At 35.2% G+C, this 24,942-nt stretch overlaps 1 protein-coding gene and 1 non-coding gene across 3 annotated transcripts in view; both read left to right on the top strand.

Annotated features, from left to right (window-relative positions):
- LOC138386966 (protein CFAP20DC-like) overlaps positions 1-24,942 on the top strand; it is a 260,752-nt gene that overhangs the window by 66,038 nt on the left and 169,772 nt on the right. The window lies entirely within an intron of this gene.
- LOC138389025 (U6atac minor spliceosomal RNA) lies at positions 11,049-11,175 on the top strand. The gene has a single exon (XR_011234469.1). It is a non-coding gene; the product is annotated as a U6atac minor spliceosomal RNA (small nuclear RNA).

The raw sequence follows: 24,942 nt of genomic DNA, 5'->3' as shown, positions 1-24,942 counted from the left end.
TCTCTTAAAATTCCGTTTACCCAAAGTCCCATCACCAGCAAGTAACTGAACTAGTAACAGCTCCTTTTTCTTTCATTTAGATATAATTCACATACCATAAAATTCACCCTCTTAAAGTGTACGATTTAGCAGTTTTTAGTATAATTCAGAGTCATGCAACCATCCCTGCTATGTAATTTTAGAACGTTTTCATCACTTCAAAAAGTACCTGTACCTGTTAGTAATTACTGTCCACTCCCTGCTACCCCCCAGCTCTTTCTTTCTGTCTCTATAGGTTTACCTGTTACGAACATTTCATATAAATGGAACCATATAATATGTGGTCTTTTGCTTCTGGCTTATTTCACTTAGCATAATGTTTTCAAGGTTTATCCATGTTGTAGCACGTATCGGTAATTCATTCCTTTTTAGGCCTAAAAAAAATCCATTGTATGGATATACCATATTTAGTTAATTCATTTATCAATTGAACATACGGGTTGTTTCCATTTTGGCTGTTATTAATAATACTATTGTGAACATTCATTTACAAGTTTTGTGTGGACATAAGTTTTCAATCTTCTTGGGTATGTACCTAAGAGTGAAATTGCTGGGTCATATGGAATTTCACATATTTGAAACTGTTTTCAAAGTGGCTGTACCACTTGATATTCCTATTAGCAATGTATGAGGGTTCCAATTTCTCCATATCCTCACCAATCCTTAGTATTGTTAGTCTTTTTCATTATACTTGTCCTGGGGAGTATGAAATGGTTATCTCATGGTTTTGATTTACATTTCCCTGTTGGCTTAATAATGTTGAGCATCTTAATAATGTTGAGCATTTGCTTATTGACCATTTGTATATCTTCTTGGAGAAATTTCTATTCAAATTCTTTGCCCATTTTAATTGGATTATTTTTTTGTTGTTGAGTTGTATGAGTCCTTTATATAAGTCTGTACACTAGACTCTTGCCGGATATATAATTTGCAAAACTTTTCTTCCATTCTTTGGGTTGCCTTCTTAATTTCTTGATAGTGTTCTTTGAAGGACAAAGTGTTTAAAATTTATGAAGTCTAGCTTATATTTTCTTTTTTTGTTTGTGCTTTGGCTGTCATATCTAAAAAACCATTACCTATTCCAAGGACATAAAGATTTTCAACTCTTTTTATTAAGAGACGTGTAGTTCCAGCACTTACATTCAAGTCTTTGATCCATTTAGATTTATTAATAATTTTTGCATATGGTATGAAATAGGAGTCCAATTTCTTTCTTTTGCATGTGTATATCCAGTTATATCTCAGCAGCACTTGTTAAAAAGGCTATTCTTTCCCCCATTAAATTTTTTGGTACCCTTGTCAGAACTCAATTGATCATATATGTCAAGTTTTATTTCTGAAATTTCAGTTCTATTCCATTGATTTATATGCCTGTCATTATGCTAGTACCATACTGTCATGATTGCTGTAGCTTTGAATTAATAGTACATTTTCAAAGCAGAATGTATGAGTCCTCCAACTTTGTTATTCTTTTTCAAGATTGTTTGGTTATTCTGAGTCCTTTGTATTTCCACATGAATTTTAGAATCAGCTTGCCAGCTTCTCAGTGAAGTCTGCTGGGATTCTGATGGGGATGTGTTGAATCTATAGATAATTTTGAGAAGTATTGCCATCCTAACAATATGGGGAGTATTGCCATCTTTACATTATTAAGTCTCCCACTCTGCGAATGTGGGATGTGTTTCCATTTATTTAGGTTTTTAAAAAACAATTTACTGATGTTTTATTGTTGTAAGTGTACACATTTTTCACTTCTTTTGTTAAATTTATTCCTCATTATTTTATTGTTTTGAATGTTACTATAAGTGAAGTTACTTTTTTAATTTTAGTTTTGGATTGCTCATTGCTAATATATCAAAATACAGTTGTTTTGTATATTAATCTTGCATCCTGCAGCATTACTGCACTTATTTATTAGTAGTAATAGTTTTTCTGTGAATTCCTGAGGATTTCTATGTACAAGATTATGCCACCTGTAAATAAAGATAGTTTTACTTCTTACTTTTCAATTTGGATGCCTTTTATTTTATTTTCTTGCCTAATTGCCCTGGGTAGCAACTCTAGTACAATGTTGACCAGAAGCAGGGGAGAATAACCTCCTTATCTTGTTTCTGACCTGAGAAAGAAAGCTTTAAATTTTTCACCATTGAGTGTGTTGTTAACTGTGGGGTTTTTGTAGGTGCCGTTTAACAGGTTGAAGAAGTTTTCTTCTTTTCTTGGTTTATTGAGTAAAAGGATGTTGGGTTTTTCCAAATGCTTTTTCTGCATCTATTGAGATGATTATGTAGTTTTTTCTTTTACTTACTCTTTATTCTATTAACGTTATATTCCGTAGTATTAAAGTGATTTTTGTATTTGGACCAACTTTGCATTCCTGGGATAAATCCCATTTTATCATGGTATATAATCAATTTCATATGTTTCTAGATTTGGTTTACAAGTACTTTTTTAGGACGTTTGTGTCTGAGTTTATATTCATATGGGGTATCGGTCTATAGTTTTCTTTTGATGTCTTTGTCTGGTTTGAGTATTAGGGTAATACTTTATAGCATGAGTTGGGACATGTTTCTTTTCTTTTTTCTGGAAGAGTTTATAAAGTAATTAAACTTATATCTTTAAATGTTACATAGAATTCACCAGTGAAACGATCTGGTCCTAGGATTTTCATTGTGGAAATTTTTATTGTTATTGTTATATATTGATAGATATTTCTGGGAGTTTTTTCTTAGTAGTTGCCTTGGGGATTACAATTAACATTTTAATTTATAACAATCTAGTGTAGAATAGTACCCACTTAATTCCAAGAGTATAAAACAGCTTTGTTCCTGTATACCTCTGCTCTCTCTCCCTTCTGTGCTGTTGTCATACAAATTACCTCTTTATATAAGTTGTACCCATCAATACAGATTTATAATTATTACTTCATGCAGTTTTCTTTTAAATTAGATAGTAGAATAAAAGTTACAAAAATACATTTATATTTTGTATAGATTGTTTTTTATATTTCTCTATGTTGTTACTTTTACTGGTGTTCTTTATATCTTCATCTGGATATGGATTACTGTGTACTGTTCTTTCATTTCAGCCTGAAGGACTAACTTTAGTATTTCTTTAAGGCAGATTTGCTAGCAACAAATTCTCTTAGTTTTTGTTTATCTGGGAATGTCTTAATTTCTTTTTCATTTTGAATGATAGTTTTGCTGAATTCAGAATTCTGGGTTGACAGTCTGTTTTCTTTTTGCACTTTGAATTTGTCATACCACTGCCTCGGCTCTTCATGATTTCTGATGAGACATTAGCTGTTAATCTTATTGAGCAGCCCATTATACAATAAATGACTTCCCTCTTGCTGCTTTCAAGATTCTCCTTTGTCTTTGACTCTCAATAGTTTGATTATCATGCTGGTTGTTTTGAGTTTGTTCTTCTTGGAGTTTGTTGAGCTTCTTACATGTGTAGATGTTAATGTTTTTGATCACATTTGATAAGATTTGGGCAGTTATTTTTGTAAATATTCTTTATTCTCCTTTATCTCTCTTCTCTCCTTCTGGAACTCCCATTGTGCATATGTTGGTATGGTATCCCACTGGTTTTTGAGGCTGTGCTCATTTTTCTTCATGTTCCTCAGACTATATAAGCTTAATTAACCTATATTAAGTTTGCTAATTCTTTCTTCTGCCTGCACAAATAAGGTGGTGAGCACCTCTAGGAAATCTTTTATTTATTATATAAAATGTAGAATTTCTATTTATTGCTTTTTTTATGATTTCTTTATCTTTATAGATATTTTCGATTTGGTGAGATGCGATTTTTATACTTTTTATAGTTCTTTAGATGTGGTTTGCTTTAGCTGCTCGACCATATTTAAAATAGCTGATTTAAAATCTTTATCTAGTTAGTCCAACATCTAGGCTTCCTGAGGGATGGTTTCTATTCATTGCTTTTTTTCCTGGCTGTAGGTCGTACTTTCTTGTTTCTTTGCATGCTTCAAAATTTTTTGTTGAAAAGTGGACATTTTAAATCATATAACATGGCAACTCTGGAAATCATATTCTTTCCCCTCCCAAAGTTGTATTTTTGTTATTGTTTATTATTGTTATCGTTTATTGGTTTAGTGAATTTTCCAAACTGCTTTTTAAAAGTCAGCATTCTTCATCTTACATGGCTGCTGAAGTCACTGCTTGGTTAGCCTATTGGTCAATTAACAATTTGACAGATATCCTTAACAGCTTGGAATCAATAAGTCTCCCAGTCTTTGCCAAGGGACTCTATTTGTGTGTGGAGTCGTGTCTTCAACACTCAGCCAGGCAGTTGACTCTGTCTTAGATTTTATTTTTTTTTTTTTATTTTTTTTTTTTTTGAGGGTGAGTTTTTATAGGGATACTTTCTTTAAAATCACAGCAGAGACAGTACATCTGTCATCTTCAGTAAATTTTACATTGATAAAAACTTCCAACTAATCTGTCCATATTATAGCTTTGTCAATTGACCCAATAATATTTTTTTTTTTTAAAAACAATAGTTTCATATTTTTTCCCCACCCCCCCTTTCCCGAGTCAGCACCTTCAAGTGTTACCACTCCCCAAACGGTGCACAATGCACTCATTGTGTAGGCATACCCCCATCCCCTCCCCCACCCCCCACCTCAGTCTGATGTCCAATTGGTGTCGTTCCCAGATGTGTATTTAGGTGATGATCAGGGAAACCAATTTTCTGGTGAGTACATGTGATGCTTGTTTTTCCATTCTTGGGATACTTCACTTAATAGAATGGGTTCCAACTCTCTCCAGGAGAACCATAGAGATGTCGTATCTTCATCATTCCTTATAGCTGAGTAATATTCCATGGTATACATATACCACAGTTTACTAATCCAATCATGTATTGATGGGCATTTGGGTTGTTTCCACATCTTTGCTATTGTGAATTGTGCTGCTATAAACATTTGGGTACACGTGCCTTTGTTACAGAATGACCTTTTTTCCTTTGGGTATATGCCCAGTAATGGGATTGCTGGGTCAAATGGCAGGTCTACTTGAATCTGTTTAAGATACCTCCATAATGCTTTCCACAGGGGTTGCACTAGTTTGCAGTCCCACCAGCAGTGTATTAGTGTTCCTGTCTCTCCACACCCACGCCCACATGTGTTGTTTTGGGTTTTTTTGATAAAGGCCATTCTCACTGGGGTTAAGTGATATCTCATTGTGGTTTTGATTTGCATTTCCCTGATGATTAGAGATGTTGAACACTTTTTCATATGTTTGTTAGCCATTTTTATATCTTCTTTTGAAAAATTTCTATTCATGTCCTTTGCCCACTTTTTGATAGGGTTGCTTGATTTTTTCTTGCTGATTTTCCTGAGTTCTAAATAGATTCTTGTTATCAGTCCTTTATCTGATGTGTAGTATGCAAAAATTTTTTCCCATTCTGTAGGTGGTCTGTTTATTCTCTGGACTGTTTCTTTGGCTGTGCAGAAGCTTTTTAATTTAATCATGTCCCATTCATTGATTTTTGTTGCTGCTGTGATTGCCTTGGGGGTCTTCTTCATAAATTCTTTGCCTAGGCCAATGTCTGTAAGAGTCTTTCCCTATTAAATTACCAACATCATTCTTTACAGACATAGAGAAAATAATTATACACTTTGTATGGAATCAAAGAAGACCCCGTATAGCAAAAGCAATTTTAAGCAACAAAAACAAAATGGGAGGTATTAATTTGCCAGACCTCAAACTATACTACAAGGCCGTGGTTCTTAAAACAGCCTGGTATTGGCACAAGTGCAGGGACACAGACCAGTGGAACACAACAGAAAATCCAAATATAGAACCATCCTCATATAGTCACCTAATTTTTGACAAAGCGGGAAAAAATATACTCTGGGGACAAGAATCCCTATTCAACAAATGGTGCTGGGAGAATTGGTTAGCCACTTGTAGAAGACTGAAACAGGACCCACAGCTTTCACCTCTCACAAAAATCAAATCACGGTGGATAACAGACTTAAACCTTAGGCGCGATACAATCAGAATTCTAGAAGAAAATGTCTTAGATTTTAATTTCTCCTTTCACAGAGCCTCACTGTCAGAGTTGAGATGATAGAGCTTTCTCAGGATTTTCCTGAGCATGCACACAGACCTGAGCATATAATCATCCCTACATTACCTGTGGCCTTCCTGATTCCCAGGAATATGTCAACTTTTTAGAATCTTCATGTATATGTATGTCATTTCCTGGCTTTACTTTTAAGCTTTTGCGTTAGCCTGTTGTTTACCCCTAAGTGTTATCTACCACCCCAGGCAGTTAAGAAGTTAATCAGTGGCTACTAATTGTTTTCAACGAATGCCCAAGTGAAAAGACTTTTTTCATCAGGCAAAAAGTCAGGTCAAATAAAGATAGCCTTGCAGGGTTTTCCAGCTTGCCACTAGACAGGTCAAATAATGACAGTTCTCTGGGAATAAGTTTTGAAGGAGCTCCAACCCTGGTATGCCCCCTACAGTGCCTGCCAGGCTGTTGGACTTTCGTTTTTCTTTTTCTTTTTCTTTCTTTCTTTTTCTTTCTTTTTTTTTTGGGGGGCGGGGGGGCTGGGCTGTGGTTTCTTAAGACAGAGTTGGAGAGGCGGGGATGGAAATAGGACAAGTTAACATGTTACAGAGTTCACTGTTCTTAATGAAAGTCAGCCATTTTTCTTGAATAAATGCTTCCCAGATTGATACGACACTTTGATTAATTTCCAGTATTCTGAAAAGTTGATCCTGGCCATTTTTGTCAGTGTTGTTATTGCTTTTATGGAGAAGAAAATTTTCAGAGGTCTTTCTTGCACCATTTTTGCTGGCATACAATAACATCCAATAATAGCTCTGTAACACCAAGTGCTTCTTCATATATTCTGTGTAACTCTTTTTTAATGACGTTTATATTTAAACCTATTACAGTATCTTCTATTCCATCAATCACATAAAATAATTCTGCTTTATGTAAAGGAGTCCATTTGAAACACACTTAGAAGCATCTTTTAATAATTGTGAAAGTTCATTTAATCCATTTAGCTATACATATAACATTTGAGCATTTAGTATACAGTAGGAATTAAATTATCAAAAAAATAGTTTTATTTAATTCTTATATCCATATGAAGTAAATATTATTATTTTCCTCATTTACAACTATGCAAAGATCAGATAAGACAAGTAAATTGTCCCAGGTCAAATACTAGGATGTGGCACATCTGAGATTATAACTCAATATCTTGACTCCAAAACCTAAACTTTAGCCTGAACTTTAATCACTATAAGATTTTTCAAAAACAGCTCCATTGAGCAAAGTGTAACACTGTTTAAATGCCATAATTACAAAGAAATTTTATGCTTCCATCTATCACCAAAAGCTCCTGTTTTTCACTCCTTTAAAAATTGAGAAGGAAGCAAATCATTTCATTATTTTAATTACTTTACAACCTATGGAAAGAGAAACAATGGAAAAAAAACATAAGTTTTTAGAGTCTGGTAAAATCTAGGTTTGAAACCTATTTCTACCATTTACTAGTTTTATGATGTTAAGCAGTTCATTTAACACCTCTGAGCCTTAATGTCTTTATTTGTAAAATAGCAATGCATAGTCACAACCTGGCTGGTTGGATGTTTCAGGGTCTTGAGCAAGAAAAACCACTGTGACCCTTTTAGAAAAATGGGTAGTGGTATGAACAAAAATTTCACTGATGAAGAGCATATAAAACACAAATAAATGTAAACCTCAGTAGTAATCAAAGAAATGCAAATGAAAATGAATTAAATTCCAAAGATGTGAGTAAGTAGTAGGATAGGTAGAACCTTCTTAGAAAATATTTCTGTAGTGGTTTCAAGTGGCTTCAGATTTTCCATACCATTTGACACAGCATTTCTACATCCAGCAATCTATCCTAAGGGAATAGAAATATTTGCAAAAACTAGTATACAGTGATGTCATCACTGAAATCTTACTCATAAGAGATATGTTAATCGTGGCTTAGTTTTAGGTAGGAAATATTTTGTAACGAATGCGTTATCCAAAAGTGTATGCACAATTTGATATACACACAGAACTAAAAAATATGTAAAGAAATGGCCCGGATTATTATTAGTAAGTGATAGGCTTTGAATGATTATGTGGGTGGTTAGTCTTTCTTTCATCTTTTCCATGTTTTCCAAATTTTCCAAAATAAGCATATATTACATTTTACAAATAATAAAAAGTGTCTTTAAAATTCTGGCAGGGGCATAAAAAACAATGTATTCTTTTTTTAAGGCTTCTGTGTTACCATCTAGTGGGCCTTCAGGAGAATATATAAAAGCTGTTTTTAGTTTATTATATTACCAAGGGGACTGGGGCCACATTCATCCTTGGTTTCAGGATAATTAGCCATGATATGTTGATACTTGATCATGCTTTGATCACAAGTATTCTTGTAATTTGAGCAAAAGACTGTAAAATAAGACAAAGATTAAAATGAGGGGTGCAAGACTTCCAAAATGGTGGAGTGAGGAGTTTAGCAAATTCTTTCCCTAAAAGGCAATAACAAAACTGGACAACATAGTTAGTAATCACATTTCTGGGACTCTGGAAATCAACTCATACAACAAATTGAGAAGCATTTATTCAAGAAAAACTACTGAACCTTGGGAAATACAGAAGTGTGTGGCTTAGTCTGGGGCTTTGGCTGTCCCACCTCCTCTCCCTCCTCCTCATGCCACTATTGTCAGTGCAATCCATGAAACTCGGCAGTTCCATTGCAGGAGTCCGCTGACTTGGTTTGGAGCACAATGTGGAAATACCCCATGCCTCTCGGCACGTTGAAACCTTAGCATTGTTGGTGGTATACAAATAGGGAAGGCCAACATCACAATGGGCCTGAGGTTGAGATCCTGGTTAGGGCGAGCAATAGACTGGCATGCTAGCCAGTCCCGGGAAGAAGTCAGCCATGGTGAGTGGCTTTTGATAAGTACCTGCATATATCTAGGGATCTGGAAGGTTGCATGCTCACATTCTGGAGAGATTGGAAAGAGCCCTTGTTGGCAACACATCTCTGGCTAAATGAGAGGCCTTGCACAATTTCAGAGGAGACACAAGAGGGCCTCGCAGAAAGTAAAAGCTGGGCCACACTTATTCACTACCTGATCTTTCAGTATGTCTCATAACCAACACAGAGATCCATCAGCAAGTGTGAAGACTTACCTGCTACAAAGTGTTTGAGTATAACCTCTGACCAATCATTGGTGACCACTAAGCAATGCCAACATAGTAGTAACCACTAGGAAGTCAGGCTTAAAATTAAAATAATAAAAATACTGAACAGAGATATCAGTGGTCGTGTATCTCAGAATACAAATTCTTTCCTAGTGAACATAGAACATTCTCCAGGAGTGAGCTTCCATGAAACAAATCTCAATAAATTTAAAAGGGTTGAAATCATTCAAGGTATGTTCTCAGACCATAATGGAATTAAAGTAGAAATTAACATGAGAAAAAATTTGAGGAAATCTCCACATATTTGTAAATTAAACAACACGTGTCTAAATAATCAATAGGTCAGAGGAGAAATCATAAGGAAAATATTTTAAAGCTTGGCACTGAACAAAAATGAAAACACAACACATGAAAATATATGGAATATAGCTAAAGTGATGCTTAGAGGGAAATTTGTAGCTGTACATTCCTCTGTTAAAAATGAAGAAAGATCTCATATAAATAACATAAGCTTCCACCGTAAGAAACTAGAAAGAGAAGAGCAAACTACATCCAAAGAAAGCAGAAGGAAAGGAGGGGAATAGAAATCATAGAACAAAAAAAAGAATAAAAACAGAAAACTGCAGGAAAAAACAATCAATGAACCCAGAAGTCAATTCTTTGAAAAGATGGAGAAAATTTACAAACCTCTCCTTAAACTGACCAAGAAAAAAATCAGAGAAGAAACAAATCACCAAAATCAGGAATAAAACGGGGATATCACTTATAATCCTTTTGAAATTAGAAGGGTAAGAGAATACTGTGAACAATTTTATGCCAACAAAGTAGACAACTTGGATGACATGGACAAATTCCTTGGAAGGCAGAAACTATCACAAACTGACTCAACAAAAAGTAGAAAATCTGAGTAGATCACACAATAAGTAAAGAAATTGAATTAATAATTTAAAATCTTTCCACCAAGAAAAATCCTAGCCCAGATTGCTTCCATGTCGAATTATAACAAATGTTAAATCTTTCAGAAAATAGAAAAGGCGACGCATTTTTCTTTCATTTTATGAGATCACTATTACCCTGATATCAAAGATGAAGATATAACAAGAAAATTACAGACTAATATTCATTATGAATACAGATATAAAAATCCTTAATACAATATTAACAAACAAAAGTCAGAAACATGTAAAAACAACTATATACCACGACCAAGTGGGATTTATCCCAGAAATGAAAGATTGAGTCTACATCCAAAAAAATCAATTAATTTAATAAGCCCTGTTTGTAGAATGAACAATTACAACAGCAACAGAAAACAAAAAAAAACACATGATCACCTCAATAGGGACAAATAAAGCATATGACAAAATCCAACCTCTATTTCTGATAAAAAGTCTCCACAAACTAGCATAAGAAGGGAATCTATGGAAAACATACAGCTTATGGTGTGAAATGGTGAAAGACTGAACACTTTCCCCCTAAGGTTGGAAGAAGGCAAGGTTATCGTCTCTCACCATTTTTATTCACCATTGTACTGGAAATTCTAGTCAAGGCAATAAGACCATGAAAATCAATATATAATATAAGACACCCATATTGCAAAGGAAAAAGCAAAGCTTTCTTTGTTTATAAACAGCATGAGTATCTGTAGGAAATTCAATGAAATGCACCCAAAAAAGCTACTAACAGGAGTAACTTCATCAAGATTCTAGGATATGAAAATCAAAATACACAAAAATCATTTGAATTTCTACTAGCAAAGAGCAATCCAAAAATGAAATTAAAAAAAACAATTCATGTTGTATGAAAGGAGAGAAGGTTAGCACTCCCCTTGACAAGGATGGAAGAGGCTCTCGGTCCTGTACAACACGCATACAGTTAAGGCATTGCCACTTACTTCGTGGCATCTAATCATCGTTTTCTATATTTAAAAAAAAAAAAATTCCAATCCCAGTAACAATAACGTTAGAAGAACAAAATACACAGGAATAAATTTAACAAAGGTAGTGTAAGATTTATATGCTGAAAATTATAAAACATAGAGAAATTAAACATCTAAGTAAATGGAGAGACATTCCATTGGAAGATTAATATTGTTAAGGTGACAGTTCTCCCAAAATTCATCAGGCTTTTTTGGTGGGAAAAATGCCAGTGAGCATTTGTTTTTGTTTTTATATTAATAGAAATTGATGAGTGTATCCTAAAATTTACATGGAGATTCAAAAGTAGGGTAAAACAATTTTGTAAACGAAGAAAAAGAGTGGAAGATTTAACACTTATGATTTCAAAATTTACTATAAAGCTACGGTAATCAAAGCAATAGTGCCATGAAGAAGACATGTAGATCAATGCAGCAGCATGGAGAATCAAAAAATAAACCCTTACATTATGGCCAGTTGATTTTTGACAAAAGTGCTAAGGTAATTCAATGGGTAAAAGCATAGTTTTTTTCCACAAATGGTGCTGAGACTTTTGTATATCCACATGCATAAAAATTAATTTAGACCCTTACCTCACACCATATATAGATGGATTTTAGACCCAAATGTAAGAGTTAAATTTATAAATCTTCTAGGAGAAAACAGAAGAAAATATTAATGACCCTGAGTTAGGAAAGGAGTTTGTAGATACGACACCAAAACACAATCAATAAAAGAATAAAATGATAATTTTGACTATCAAAATTTTAAAATTTTGTGCCTCAAAAGGTACCGTTAAATAAATGGAAAAAAAAAAAAAAACACAGACTAGTGAAAATATTTGCAAGTCAAATATAGTAAAATTCTTGTATCAAAAATATGGAAAGAACTCTTACAATTCAATAATAACAAAACATATCACCCAATTTAAAATTTGGTAAAAGATTTGAATAGGCATTTCACAACAGAATATAGAAGAATGGCTGGAAACACATGGTAATATTTTCAACATGTATCATTAGGGAAAGGCAAATTGAAAACATAATGAGATAACACCTCACACCCACTATAGTGACTATAATAAAAAAGATAGACAATATCAGGTGTTGGTGAGGACGTGGAGAAACTGAAATTTTCATACTTTGCTGGCAGAATGTAAAACAGTGTAGCCTCTTTTCCTGGATATGTGACTAAGAAAAACTAAAACATATGTCTGCACAAAGAGTGAACATGAATGCTCATAGTAGCATCATTCATATTGGATAAACCTGGAAATGATCTACAGTTCCATCAACTCAACTGGTGAATTGATAAACAAAATATGATGTATTCACATATTGGAGTACTATTCTGCAATAAAAAGTTACGATAGATGCTACAACATGAATGAATCATAAAAACATAATATTGTTAAGTTTCAAAAGACGCAAGATGCAAAATACTTTATATTTTTATTACATTTATATGAAATACCCAGAAAAGGACAATTTAGAGACCAAAACCAGATTAATAGATCATCTGGGGCTAGAGATTTGAGTGGGGGCTGTCTGCAAATAGGCATGAGGGATCTTTTTGGTATGATGGGAGTGTTCTACAACTGGATTCTGGTGATGGTTGCATAACTCCTTAAATATACTAAAAATATTTGAATTATACACCAAAAATGGGAATTTTATAGCATGTAAATTGTATCTCAATACAGCATTTTAAAAAAGAGATCAAATGATATTCAGAGAAAGATTCCAAGAGTACCAGTTATTAATTTAAAATCATACATGTAAAATGTGCATTGTAATATATGTTAACTATTAAAAAAAGAAACAAGCTACATTGTGTTTTAATAAGCATATGAAAGTGTCTTAGGTTCAAGATTGCTGCTCTTCTCTATTAAGGACAACAGAATCTTCAATGAATTAAAACTTCAGAAGACGGGATCTAGGAAAAACTAATGGAATAAAATTCCCTGTGGTGACTGGAAAGTATTGGAATGAATGTGTAAGGGAGGCCACGGAACCATCTTCTATGAAGCCTTTAAATTCAGTACACAGCCATATTAACTATATACCTAGATAACGTTGCACATATTTAAAGATGCTGTTCTGCAGTCTCACTATTTCCTTGTAATTACACCTACAGTTATTTGATAGCATCAATGAAAATATGCATTCAAATTTGGTAATTTTTAGGTCATGATAAGGAAAAGTAAAAACCATTTTGGCTTTAAGAACAAATGATTCTAATAAATGAATCAAATCATGAGAAGTCTGACATCAATTTTGCAAGTTTATTCTAACCTGAAGTGAAGATTCATAAATGGTTGTAAATGATAGTACATACAGAAGAAAAGTGAATAGGTAATCTGAATAGATGAGTTTACACTCTTGGATGGTTGCTGCCATTTACTCGAATTCTCACTGAGGTTGCCATTGTGAAAAAAAAATTGTCAATCAAAGATGAAGATATAAAAGCAAATTGAAAATTGAATTGAAAAGTAATTTTACTTTCAAGTGGTTTGCAAATGTAGATGTTAAGTTTGAAATGAATGTCGTTAATGACCATAGCTGGGAGAGTTATACATCTGCTGATCACTAGAATATTATTATAAATGAGGTTGATTCTCCTGTCGACTACCCCATTTTTTCTCAACGTGGTCTCATTACTTTTTCTATCACATTACTGACCCTTAGCTATGAATGCTCACTTATGGATGTAACAATATATTAATGCATATATTTTTTTTAAAAAAATGCATCTTGAAGTACAAGAGAAGTAATGCTAGTGTTACTTGTCTTTTTCTTCTTTGTTAGGTCATAGGAGGTTTTAGCTGGTGAAAATCAAGCCTTTATTACAAATGAAGAGCTATTTTACAAGCAGCCTTCCTTACAGCAACCAAATTGTCCTCAAAAAAGCACATAAGCGTGATGAAGCTCTTAAGTAGTCACACATATGCATTTATATTCTCTCTCTCATGAATGACTAATCTTAATTTTTTTAAAGTAGCAATTCAGCTTGCTTTCAGAACCATTTAAGCTTAGCACATGATTTTGTTTTCCCCCTGAAACCAACTATTCTTGATTATGAGATAGGGAAGGTTTGCATATTTATTTTTGTAAAGACAGTAGCATAAGCCCTCATCACCATGTGCATGGCATAGTCCTCGTACCTCTGTCCTAAGCTGGGCACATGATCATTTAGAAATTCTTCCAGACATCAGAGCTGTATGATTAGACTTAACTGAGAACTATTTAATATTTTGTGCAAACCAAAACCCAACTTCCATAAGGATAAAGTTAATTCTGTGCACTTAGTGTATGGTTCCTATTGAGCTGTACAGCCTAGGGGACCCATCTCTATTAATAAATGCATTGGATTACATTAAAAGATCTGCTGTAGCAGAGCAATGAATCTTTCTTTTGAATGTTCACACAATCTTCTGGAGTATTCTGTCTGGAATACTAAATATATGCATGGCCCCTACCTGCACTTCAACTCTTTGCTCATATGGTGTCTTCTGTGAGAGGCCTTCCCCATCTACCTTTTCTAAAATAATACTTTCCTCCCCTATCACTCTCTGTCATCTTGTTGTGTTTTATTTTCTTCATCCCCTTATTGGGAGCTGATGTACCATATGTGTACTAGTTTATTACTGTCTTCCCCATTAAAACACATGCTTCATAACAGTGAGGACCTTGTTTTATTCACTGTGATTTCCCCAGAATATACTTCCATGCTTGATAACAAGAAGATGCTCAATAGATAGATGAGAAAATGTGTAACTCTGGCAGGGTTTCAAAAAAGGCAGCTCAGCAAATATTTATTAATTAACTACAAACCTCTGACCCTAGCTCTGTAAGAGTACTATGATAGCCAGAATGTGGTCTCAGCCCTTGAGGAGCTTATAGGCTAGTAGAAGAAACAGTTTGAAGATAACAGCCAATGATGATATCCACACTTTTTTTTTTTTTTTTTTTTTGAGACAGAGTCTCACTCTGTTGCCCGGGCTAGAGTGAGTGCCGTGGTGTCAGCCTAGCTCACAGCAACCTCAAACTCCTGGGCTTAAGGGATCCTACTGCCTCAGCCTCCCGAGTAGCTGGGACTACAGGCATGCGCCACCATGTCCGGCTAATTTTTTTTCTATATATATTTTTAGTTGGCCAGATAATTTCTTTCTATTTTTAGTAGAGACAGGGTCTTGCTCTTGCTCAGGCTGGTCTCGAACTCCTGACCTCGAGTGATCCACCCACCTCAGCCTCCCAGAGTACTAGGATTACAGACGTGAGCCACCGCGCCCGGCCTGATACCCACACATTTTTTTAACCAAGACTCACTGCAGCAGAATAAAAGATGTCATGGCCCAAAACCCACCTTTTCCCTCTTTCCATTATGGAGGTTGGAACATTGATGGGGGTTATATAGGGATGTGTGAGCTACTCAAATTTCAGTTAGTAGAAAATTAAAGGCCACAAATCCACATGGGGTCAATGAACAATCCACAGCCACCCAAGTTGATGATGGTCAGAAATTAGGTAAAGCTTTCTGTATGCCAGGGACTGTTCTAAGCATTTTTCATATATTCACTTATACAGTCCTTACAGCAATCCTATAGGTACTATTATGTTCCACATTTTATAGATGTAAAAACTAAAACAAAAGGGGTGCCCAACATCACACAGCTAGTAAGTGGTAATACCAGGGTTCAAACCCAGAAAATCTGGCTTCAAAATTATTGCTCTTCACCATTGTAGCATATTTCTGCTCCTGTTGATAATGATTAGTCTGAAATAGTGTAGTCTCCCCTCCCTAAGAATATGGCACAAGACCCCAATGGGTGCCTGAAACAATGGATACTACCAAACCTGATTGCTGTCAGTCGGAACACGTTTCTCTTCGTGTCTTCCACCCACAAATTTAATGCCTTTTCTATCTTAACTAAGCACTTATCATGTGCTGTGGCCATAACTTTTATAGTTTGAGGTGTAACAGCAAAACTAGCATGCATTTTTTTTCCTTTATCATAATTTCATGGATAGAGAAGATCGTTCTTACCATAAATCTTAGCAACCTCAGCATACAATTTTTTGCTTTTCTTATTAAGTTGAGTCTTTTCACCTTTTCACTTAAAGGAAGCACTTCACAGCTTCTCTTTGGCACATCCAAATTGCCAGGATCCCTACTCTTGGCCCTTTGGGGCCATTATTATATAAAACAAGGGTTACTTGAACACAAGCACTGCTATACCAAGACAGTGATTCTAATAAGGCAACTAAGTGACTAACAGGTGGGTGATGCCTACAATGTGGAGATACTGTACAAAAGGAGGATTCATGAACAAAGTGAAGATTTGCATCCCAGGCAGGATGGAGCAGGACGACAAGAGATTTCATCATGCTACTCAGAATGGTGCACAATTTAAAACTTATGAACTGTTTGTTTCTGGTATTTTCCATTTAATAGTTTTGGACCATGGGTAGCTTAAACCATGGAAAGTGAAACTGCAGGTGAGTGGGATGAGTATAACAACAATTTGCCACTGAAAACTAAGAATACTGCTTGAAAACTACAACCGACTCAAAACAACACTGATGATGAATTTGTAATAAATTGTTTTTCCCCCAAATTGCAGAAATTCCAACCCCTTTGTGCTTGCACACATGCTGTACACTAGGAACTTTGCAAATTGCCAAGCCTTTCAGAGCAGTCAGACTTCTTCATGGAAGTTAGAATGAGAGACGTCTTTAAACTCTAGAATGAGCTTTGGAATACCAAATTCTAGTAACACTTTTAAACTCCATTAGAACATTACTACTAAGTGGTAAAACTGAAATATCTGGGACTGCGTGTTATTCACCCATCCAAACAAAGGAAAAGTTTGCATATTTGCATCAGTTTATGGCCTATAAAATGGACAATAGTCACTGACCTGGAACACACAGGGAGAATGAAAAAAAATTCAGTAATACAGGTCAAAAAACATTCTGTGATAAGTCAAACAAAGATGTAATTATTTTTAATCTGGAGATCTGGGAAGTTTTCAAGGAGGAGGTAGCATTTCAACTCAAATTGTGACGGATGAATATAATTTTGGTTGGCATAATAAGGAGAGAAAAGGCTTTCTAAAGGAAATGAATAAGCAAAGGTATGCAAATAAAGGATGGAGTATGTTTGCATAGCGGCAAGAATATTGGTGCTGTCATTGTGGTGGCCCACTCCAGTGTCCCATGTCATGTCTTCAGGACTCACTTTGCTATCAGCTGCAGCTGTGGTGGACAGTTTGGTGCAGGCTTGCTCAAGTGTGCCCCAGGGCCCCCTTTGATGCTGTAGAAGCCCTCTCCACCCATGGGCCAGCACAGCCTGGAAACACCGGAGAGTTAAGGCCCTCAGAGGCACCCGTTAACCATTGGAGGATAGGAGGCAGTGGTTATGTGCTCCTACCTCCCACTCTTCAGGTGGTCAATTCTGTGGGGTGTTCTATACATGTCTCCAGAGGTCCTGGTAGAATGGAACTTCTGTGTCCTATAGAGGTATCATTGACAGTATGTCCTCATATTGGTTTGTCTTCCTTTGTTGTCTTATTCTCCCTGTTCCTTCCCTCTTGCTTCATGGGATCACCTCTGAAATAAACTATTTGCACCTTATTTCACACTCTACTTTCAAGGATGTGCTTCCTAAAGAAGCTGTAGAACACAAGCAGGTATATGAGGTAGCTCAAAGGATTGGATTGCCAAACAAACTTGCAAGAATCAGAGACCTTAGATGGTACTGAATTTTATTAACAATTTTAAGGCTACAAACAGTGAGCACACATGAAGCAACAAGAGATCCAGGACTGACTGCTACTGCACCTTTCCAGTCCTTTGTAAATGCACTTTGGCTCAGATTTAACGGATGAATTCTCCAAGCAATTCCTGAAGATGTATCACCCAAGAGAGCTATTTTGGCCATTTTATACGTCTGTAGCTTATGTGATATTTTCCAGGGAGCCATGGCTACATAAGCCCATGGATTTCAGGTTTGTTAACCATTAATCCTAGACAGATCAAATCCGTTCTGTAAAAAAACATTTCATTAAGAACTTTTCCCCTAATAAATACTATTAGTGTATTTGCCAGGAGGTCACTTCTGTTTACGAGGAACTTTGGCTAGTCAAAGGACTAAAGGACTTCTGGAATGTCCTTTAGTAAAGTAAGGTAAATGTTTGCAGGCCTGCTGCTTTCCCTTTCCTTCCTGGTAAGCATGCAACCTTTTAAAAACACTGAACCAGACAACTGGAATTGTCAGATAGACTTGTAATAATTTACCATTTACTCTTGACTTATCTTTTTAGGCTTTAGCATATTTCCTGGCTCTGCCACTTACTAGTGATGAGACCTTGAACAAATTGCTTAATGTCTCTGATCTCACGACATTGGTAAGATGTGAATATTGATTCCTATTTCAAAGAGTTTTGGGAGGAATAAATGAGATAACATTGGTGCAATGATATGCAGGTTCTGACACATGGTAGAGATTTAGATGTTGCTCTTCCATTTCCCATCCTTTTCTAACTGTTTATAATTATTGACTTGATGTCTCCATACTGAGGTCTTGGTGTCTCATGTTAAGACTCCTAGCAACCAACCTTGGCCTTATTCTGCGATTTCACTCTTCCTCTTGTACCAATTCTGATATTCTCTCCTGAAGTCTTGTACATATTATTACATGAGGTCTGACATGAGCATAGAGAAATGTACATAGAGGAGGAGGAAAACAAGGATATTTTTGATTAACAAGAAACTTGGACATTATTCCATAGACTATAAGATGCCAAGGAAGAAATTAGAACCTGGGAGTGACATTTGGTCTCCATGGTTGGTCCACATGAAGAATAGGCAGAGATAAAGGGTTGGCAATAGGGAGACCAGTAAAAGAGGCTATTTCAAGCAAAAATGACCTGAACTAGCATTGTGGCTGTTGAAAGCCAAAAGAAAGAATAGATATGAAACTACTAAGAAAGTGACTTGACAGGATATGGCAGCTAATTGGATTGGTGAAGCCCAGATGTTCAGGACAGGGAGCAGTGATTCTCACGGGTACTCATTAATAACCGAGAGGATTTTAAGAAAGTGTATGAGACCTGTAGTGAGGTATGAGATGACCCTCAAGAATATAGGAAAGAGGAAAATAAAATTGGCCTCCAAGCTTTTGATTGTAAGATAATAGTTCTTGGATCAGAGCTTTTTTACATATCTAAAAGAAGAATTTGTCAATGGCAACAGATAATCACATATACACACACAAAAGGCAAACATGGGCCATGCCCATCCAAACATAGTGACAGGTAGGAGTCTTAGCCATCAGATATTAAATATGTGGTTTCCAGGAGCAAGATCATCCGACTATGGATGTGCTCATAGGCACCGCCAACCTCCAAAAAGAAAGAAAGCATATGGTTCAGAATGTGGAGACTGGAATTAATTAGATCAAAGTTTCAATCTGTGCCTTCCTAGATGTGTGACTTTGGGAAAGTTACCTAATCTTACTAACTAAGCTTTGTTTTCCTCATTTGTAAAATAGAGATGATAATAATAGTAGATAACTTGTAGAATTTTATGGGAAGATTAAATGAAATAATACATATAGCATGCTTAATAAAGTGTTGGCATATAGAAAATGTTCAGTAATTAATAGATATTTAACATAATACTATCTTTCCTTTGGGGAATGTGTACATCAGGTACTGAAGTCTAAGGCAGTTGTTCTGATTATATGCTAAGTAAACAAAACTTTCTGATACCTTATAGATTTTTTTCTTTAGATAAATTACCACATTCTAGTATATTACACTCCAGTTTTGCTAGCTTGAAGATCATCCTCTCAGGAGGCTTTATGTGAGCTCATGGTTGGAGGCACAAATTTGTGACCTGTTAGAAGATTGGATCCGTAATGGAACAGAAAGGTTCTAAAGGAGTGAGAAAGGGGGAAATGGGTCTGTGGTGACTGGAAGCACCACAGGGGGGCTGCCAGCCTGGTGCTTTGTCCTCAGGAAGCTCCCAATTCACTGGGGGCAGCAGCTTTTAGGCTCATGAGGGTAGAAAAGCTCTCTATCAGCTCGGGAGCCTGTTGACTGCCAGAAATGTGAGGGAGAAACAAACCGTTCCACCTAGCCTTTTTGCTGGACTCCAGATCTCTCGGGGGTTGAGCTCTGTGGATATCTTGCTCCTTCTTTATCTGCTCTGCAGCTTCTTCCTGTGGAATCTCTTATATAGGTTCTGGCACTTTTCTCTCGGAATTACACCCAATCTATGATTGTTTTTTTCTTTTTCATCTAAAACTTTTCCTTCTTTCCTAGATGATCTGGCAGCTGGTGTCTGTCTTCAGCCATCTTGTCCCAAATCCCTTTTAGGGAAAAGATTTTCTTTCAGTTTCCACAGATTCCTGGTCTCCTCTAGATGAGTCAGAGTAAAAGTATTGATTGTCATAGTGGAACGGTTTAGATTTAGATTAAATCTTGCTGTCTGTGTGAATATTTAAAGTCACCCAGAATAATGGCAGAAGAGGGTAATTGTGATCCAAATGCCAAAGTTGCCCAGGAATACAAAGGAGTGCCCCAAAATCAGTAGATAAGTAGATCACTATTGAGTAGACTAAAGTGAAACAGTTTTTAATGTTTTAAGGCTTAAAAAATGTTGGCATCAACATGAAATAAAAATCAAATTCGAGTGTATATAGAACATTCACCAATCATATGCCAGGTTATACAGTAAGTCGTATTAAATAAAAAAAACAAAAAAAGATAACTTTACAAAGTGTGGGTTATCTGACTACAATGGAATTAATTTAAAAGTCAATAATAATACAATACATAGAAAAGACCTGTATGTTTGGAATTTAAATAGTATACTTCTAAGTAACCCAAAATTCAAAGAATAAATCATAAGTGAAATTAGAAAACATTTCAAACTGAATGAAATTAAAATAAAACATATCAGAATTGGTGGGATGTAGCTAATATAATGCTTAGAGGGAAATTTATCATTTTAAATGTTTGTATGAGAAAAGAAGAAAGGTTTAAAATTAATGAACTAATTTTCCTGCATAAGAAGCCAGGGGGAAACAAAGAACAGATTTAACCCAAAATAAGTAGAATGAATATAGAATAAAAAGCAAAGAATCTATAGAATAGAAAGCAAAGAATAGAGAAATTTAACAAAGTCAAAATTTGTTTCTTTGAAAAGATAAAATTGATACACCCTAGCAGAATTGATGAATTAAAAAAGAGAGAAGTCACAAATTATCATTGTCAGTAATGAGACAGGCGATACTACTACAGATACTACTGGTGTTAAAACAATAATAAAGAGGATAAGATGAGCAGCCTTATGGCAATAAACTCAACAACTTTATATGAAAAATACACCGAAGCAAGAAAAATTAGAAATCTGATAATCCTGTAATCTATTAAGGAAATTGGATATGCAATTAAAATCTTCCCACAAAGAACCTTCAAACGTTAGGTGAATTCTTTTCTTTTTCTTTTTTTTTTTTTTTTTGAGACAGAGTCTCACTCTGTTGCCCGGGCTAGAGTGCCGTGGCGTCAGCCTAGCTCACAGCAACCTCAATCAGCCTCCTGAGTAGCTGGGACTACAGGCATGCGCCACCATGCCCCCTAATTTTTTCTATATATTTTTAGTTGTCTGGTTAATTTCTTTCTATTTTTTGGTAGAGACAGGGTCTTGCTCTTGCTCAGGCTGGTCTCAAACTCCTGATCTTGAGCGATCCTCCCGCCTCTGCCTCCCAGAGTGCTAGGATTATAGGCATGAGCCACTGCGCCCCGCCATTAGGTGAATTCTGTTAACATTTAAAGAAGAACTAGCACCATTTTTTTTTTAACAAATTCTTTCTGACAACAAAAAAGGAGGAAAAGGAAACACTTCCCAAATCATTTTATAGGGTTAACTTACCCTGTTATCAAAACCTGACATAGATATTATAAGAAAATGACAGAACTATGTTCCTCATGAACATAGGTGTAAAAATCCTCAACAAAATGCTAGCCTGATTAAAATTAACTCCTAAGAATGTAAGGTTTCTTTCACATTTGAAAATCAACCACTATAGTTCAACATATAGACAGAATAAAAGGGAAAAACAACAGGATCATTTCAACCAATGCAGAAAAAACATCTGACAAAATTTCACACCCTTTCATAATTAAAAAAAAAAAAAACAAAAACCTAGGAATAGATGAGAACATTCGCAATCTGATAAAGGAAACCACATCTAACACCATGCTTAATAGGGACACAGAGAACACTTTCCCCCTATATTGGGGAGCAAGGCAAGCGTTTCTACTCTCCTCACTGTTTAATATGTGCTGAAGGTCCTAGCCAACGCAGTAAAACACAAACAAGAAATGAAAGGTAGAAAGATGGAAAAGGCAGAAGTCAAACAGTCTGAATTCACTGAGGACATGATTGTTTATGTATAAAATCCTCAGGAATCTACAAAACAACTGCCAGAACCCACAAGTGAATTAAGCAAGGTCACAGGAGACAAGTTATATACACAAAAATGAATTGTGTTTCTATCTATTAGTAGCAAATTACTGGGAAACAAAGTTTTAAAATTCATTTTCAATTGTGTCAGAAAACAAAATACGTAGGAATAAATTTAACAAAAGTTGTGTAATACTTCTAAAATGAAAACTATAAAACATGAAAGAAATCAAAGCTTAAAAAAATGGAGATATATATAATGTAAATAGATTGCAAGAGTCGGTATTGTCCTGCTGAAATTGATCTGTAGATTCAACACAATCCAAGTTAAACTCTCAACAACTTTTTTTTTTATAGAAAATGATAAATAGATCCTAAAATCTATATAGAAAAGCAAAAACCAAACAAACTTTGAACAGAACTAAGTTGAAGAGTTTCTTTACCTGGTTTCAAGACTTACTATAAATCTATAGTAATCAAGAGTGTGTTATTGATATAAGGATGGACAAATGTATCAATGAAAAAAGTGAATCGATAAAGTGTTCAGGAATAGATCCTGACGCACACATATATATGATCAATTGATTTTCAAAAGAGTACCAAAGCATTTCAATGAGGGAAGGAAAGTCTTTAATAAATGGTGCTGGGACAACTGGGTAAACATAAAGCAAAGAACTTCACCGCCTACCTCACACAACGCACAGAAACTGATTTGGGATGGATCATTGACTAAATGTAAAAACTGAAACTATAACGATACAGAAGGAAACATAGGAAAGTATTTTTGCAACTTTGGGCTAGGCAAGGATTTTTTAAGACACAGGAAGCACCAATATAAATAATAATAAACTGGACTTCATGAAAATTAAACTCTGATAATCAAAGCATCTGCATCAGCCCATCTCTACAAAGGATATATGTGTCTTTTATGTACTATTTTTGATATTTTCCATAAGTTGGAAATTATTTAAAAATAAAAGTTTTGAAAGATACCTTTAAGAAAATAGGGAAGAAATATTCACAATATATACATATCTGACATAGAACAGGTCTCCAAAATATATAAAGAACTGTTACAATTATAAGAAAGCAACCTAATAAAAATTGAGCAAAAGACTTAACAGATACTTCACAAAAGGAAATATACCAGTAAATACATCTGAAAGTACTCAGTATCATTGGTCTTAAGGAAAATGCAAATAAAATCATAGTGATATCCATTTCATGCCTACTAAAATTGGCTAAAATTTAAAAGTCCAATAACACCAAAAGTAGGTGAGAGTGTGGAACCACTGCAACCACGTTGAAGAGCTATATTTATATGGTTATATAGATATCTCCCCCAATGACTCAGCAATCCCATTCCTAGTTATTTTTCAAGAAAATGAAAGTACATGTTCACAAAAAGATGCTACAAGCATGTTCATGCAGGTTTTATTCATAAGAAACCAAAACTGGAAGCAACTCAAAATGTCCATCAACAGGAAGAGAGATATTATAAATTGTTGTCTTATCCATACAAGACTCATCAGTGGGAAAATAAAAGAACTATTGATACATGCCATAACAAGGATGAATCTCAAAAATGTCATACTAAGTGAAAGAAACCAATCACAAAAAAGTATATTCCACGTCATTCCATTTATAGGAAATTCAAGAACAGACAAAACTTACCTGCAGTGATAGAAATCAGAAGAGTGATAGCCATGGAGTTAGGATTGACCAGAGGGGTCCAGGAGCAAACTTTCTAGGGTGATGGGCATGTGCTATATTTTGATTGGGGTGGAAATTTCATGGATGTATATATTTATCAAAACATATGAAACTGTATACTAAAATATGTACATTTCAGTTACACAAATTATACCCCAAGGAAGAAATAAAAGATACCATAACTATTTTTATAATATCCATTCATTATGTAGGGTGGAATCTGGGGCCTGCGATAGCTTCCTATCGTGAACAATAAATTTATGAACTCCTTACCTTGGCATAAAGATCCTGCATGATTTGGCCCTTGCCTACCTTTTTACCTCGGGTCCTTCCCTTATCTACTAGGTCCTATGCTTGCTGGCTCTACTGTCTGAAGTAGGTCATTTCTTGATGTTTACTAGTTCAGTCTCTTGTTTCCTTCATTGCATTTAGGATAACTTGTATTTAATTTGTCTCTTTATACTTTTTTCACCTGCCTTTCCCACTAGAATAGAAGCTCCAGGAGGGTAAAGACTTTGTCCTTTCTGTCATTGTATCCATGATGTATTCCCAGCATATTGCCTGGCTCAGTATTTGTTGAATGT

The sequence above is a fragment of the Eulemur rufifrons genome, chromosome 7, assembly GCF_041146395.1.
Source record: "Eulemur rufifrons isolate Redbay chromosome 7, OSU_ERuf_1, whole genome shotgun sequence".
Lineage (NCBI taxonomy): Eukaryota > Metazoa > Chordata > Mammalia > Primates > Lemuridae > Eulemur > Eulemur rufifrons.
Note: the sequence above shows the minus strand (reverse complement) of the source record. Positions and strands in the feature narration are given on the sequence as shown.